The sequence below is a fragment of the Ascaphus truei genome, chromosome 15 (genome assembly GCF_040206685.1).
Source record: "Ascaphus truei isolate aAscTru1 chromosome 15, aAscTru1.hap1, whole genome shotgun sequence".
Taxonomy (NCBI): domain Eukaryota; kingdom Metazoa; phylum Chordata; class Amphibia; order Anura; family Ascaphidae; genus Ascaphus; species Ascaphus truei.
The window spans coordinates 54,488,399-54,491,942 of record NC_134497.1 but is presented as its reverse complement, the minus strand read 5'-3'; the positions used below and the strand labels follow the sequence as shown (position 1 = coordinate 54,491,942).

General features: G+C 34.8%; 1 non-coding gene across 1 annotated transcript; it reads left to right on the top strand.

Annotated features, from left to right (window-relative positions):
* Positions 1 to 277: 277 nt before the first annotated feature.
* TRNAI-UAU (transfer RNA isoleucine (anticodon UAU)) lies at positions 278 to 377 on the top strand. Its single transcript has 2 exons — positions 278 to 315; positions 342 to 377. It is a non-coding gene; the product is annotated as a tRNA-Ile (tRNA).
* The last annotated feature ends 3,167 nt before the right edge of the window (positions 378 to 3,544 follow it).

Here is a 3,544-nt window from a genome sequence, read left to right as displayed (position 1 = left end):
TATATTCATAAAGAGAAATACAGGACTTGTTTGTACACATTGTTTAAGCAACATTATCTTTGTAAAATGTTGCTGCTATTGAGTTTTTGAACAATGACGAGAAATACTTTTTGTTAACCACATTCAATGTACAGTATGAAACAGTTCTGAGACAGAAAAAAAAGAAAAGGGGTTAAAAGGAGTAAAGGGAAAATGATCTAACATGGATGTCAGAGATTAGAAGAGCAGATTTGGAGGACAATTGGGGCAAGAAGAACATAGATCATTACAGGCGTGTGCTCCAGTGGCGCAATCGGTTAGCGCGCGGTACTTATATGGCAGTACGTGCCGTATGGCAGACTATGCCGAGGTTGTGAGTTCAAGCCTCACCTGGAACATATCCTTTTATGTTTCATCAAGCAATAGCATTGTTTGAATGTATACAATGTTAAATAAAAGGCCTATGGATGTAAATTGCTAAATGTAATCTTTTACATAAAAAACAACATTTCCTCATTTTCCTATTTGGCTTACATTGGAGCGAATGTAAAGCAGTCAAATACAATAGGTGTCTCAATGTGGGCAAGAAGATATTTGTAATTGATGATGTATGATTTAAAAAAATTAAAAAATGAGAGCTGTCCAAGCATATTCTTCCTTTATTCAAACCTAAATACCCCAGTGGAGCCAATGCTACTCATTATTTGGGTCTAGAGGATACATATTTTTCCAGATTTATATATCCTAAAAAGGCTATCTTTAATGAGCACCCTGTCTATCTGTACTAAGTAAGGGTCAGCCTATCCCCCCTTCTTACCCCAACTATTCACCTCTCACATTTATATCTTGCTCACCATATGTAATCCACTTCTCACATCTCTCATAATCTGTAGTTATTACATTTCCTCCACCTACCTCCTGAGAATGATTAATAAACAAATCTGAACTCAATACAAAACCCCACTAAGAGTTAAAATTCACCCTAGCAAAGCCACATTCTACTTTTCAATCAAGCCAGAAATATTTTTTCAAACACAATTTGCATCTGAATGGCGGTGGTGGAACAAAAGCTTTCTACGTTTTGTTTTTAAATCCAAACAAGTATAAATCCCTTTTAAGAGTTAATCCTCACTGTAGCACAACCCCATGCTATTTCACCAGAGTCTTCAATTTAATAAATTATCTTTTTGCTATACAGCCGCAGCCCCTTTTATTCTCCAACATCTCCAACTTTTTTCGGGGTTTTTTTCCGAATGCCACACACTTCACCGCACTTCACCACGTTCATGCCGCATTCATACCGCTTTCATGTTGCATTCATGCCGGCGTCACCCGCGGTTGATGTTTTTCGACGTTTTTTTTAAAATCCAAACAAGTATAAATCCCACTTAAGAGTTAATCCTCACTGTAGCACAACCCCATGCTATTTCACCAGAGTCTTCAATTTAATAAATTATCTTATTGCTATAGGCGAGTGGATCTTGTATGTGGGAGAAACCAAGAGTGCTGAAAGAAGTTTTGCATGTACGACCATCTTTTCTTTCAGTTTTACGTGCTTTTATGCTTTATGCTTTATGCTTTATCAGAGTGGGCAATCATAAATGACAACATAGAAGAGGAATAAAGAATCTTCTTTTTTTTTGCCAATTACATAGCAAGCTAAAGGATAACATGCTAAAACAACATTGAATATTTGAGTAACACACAGTGAAAGTAAATATGAAGGAACAAGGCTTGATGTTAATATTAAAGATATTTTAAATGCCTTAAGCATAGAATAAAATATTCCAACACATTTGAACTTTGCAACTCACTCAAAAAATCATGTCTTTTGATCAATTTTGACATACAAAGGGTGGAGGTATATCAACATTGATATCTTGGGTATCTAGAGGGAACTATGAATATGCAGACTGTGGCAAAAGTATCAACAAAATAAACATGTCCAAGAATTAGGTATTCAATATTCTTAATCTGCAAGACAAAAACATACAGAACCCCTATAAGATCATATTGAACGCCCCAAAAACATTAAATCTGATTTTAATATAAAATGTTCTGTCTCTGAATTTAATATCAAAGTACGAAGTACATTTGTTCTTAATGAGAATAATTCTGTTTCACAAAAAATTCCATAAAGTTTACATTTGATTAATGTCTTAATTTTCTGTAAACTTCAGGAAGTCATAGTACAATTATTACATACTAGTACATTAATGACCATTTTCAGTAAAATTCAAGCTAAGTTGTTTTTTTCTTCAACAGGTTTAGAAAGCCCTGCTTAGCTTTTGTGAATGATAACAATAAAACATTACAAATGCTTTTTCATAACAAAAAGCTATTTGTGCTGAAGTGTGATAAGCAGTTGAACTATAACATTGATTATTCCCATTATATTTAAACAATATAGTTTTGGCAGACTGTAAAGAATGTACACATCCCAATACATGCAGTACTTAGCACAGTCATTATGAAGAAGTCAAATATTATCTGTAAATATAAAGTGGAAGAATTCCCTCACTCTCACACTAAAGTGCTCACTATCCTTTGTCACCTTAAGTTATTTCTGTACTGGTAAATCGTTTCTCCTCTATTTAATGTTGTGCAACGTATTGCACACAAATGACCACTTAGCACTGTGTTGCAGCATAGAGATACTTATCAATAGAAGACAATGCATTTAGTGAAATGGAGTCCTTTATTAAATGTTTTACAGCCAGCAGCACCCTAAAATGTATAACTTGGGAAATGTTTGAAGAATTCAGAGGGTTTTCTTCTTTAGTGTGCCACATATTCCAGTAAGTAAAGATTGCTTTGCCAAGCAGATACAAACAAAATGAAAAGTGCAGTGTTTTTAATAACACTTAACCACTGAAAAAGTCAACGTAGTCAGCAGGATTTGAACCTGCGCGGGGATTTCTAGTCCATCGCCTTAACCACTCGGCCATGACTACATAGCTGGTAACACAGAATTCAGTCACACAGATGGCTTTTGAGTGGATATGGGTAACACTCACTTTTGATATGGACCAAATAACAAATATGAACCAAATAACCTTGAGAATATTTTCATAAAGAGAAATACATGACTTGTTTGTACACATTGTTTAAGCAACATTATCTTTGTAAAATGTTGCTGCTATTGGGTTTTTGAACAATGACGAGAAATACTTTTTGTTAACCACATTCAATGTACAGTATGAAACAGTTCTGAGACAGAAAAAAAAGAAAAGGGGTTAAAAGGAGTAAAGGGAAAATGATCTAACATGGATGTCAGAGATTAAAAGAGCAGATTTGGAGGACAATTGGGGCAAGAAGAACATAGATCATTACAGGCGTGTGCTCCATTGGCGCAATCGGTTAGCGCGCGGTACTTATATGGCAGTACGTGCTAAGCTATGCCGAGGTTGTGAGTTCAAGCCTCACCTGGAACATATCTTTTTTTGTTTCATCAAGCAATAGCATTGTTTGAATGTATACAATGTTAAATAAAAGGCCTATGGATGTAAATTGCTAAATGTAATCTTTTACATAAAAAACAACATTTCCTCATTTTCCTATTTGG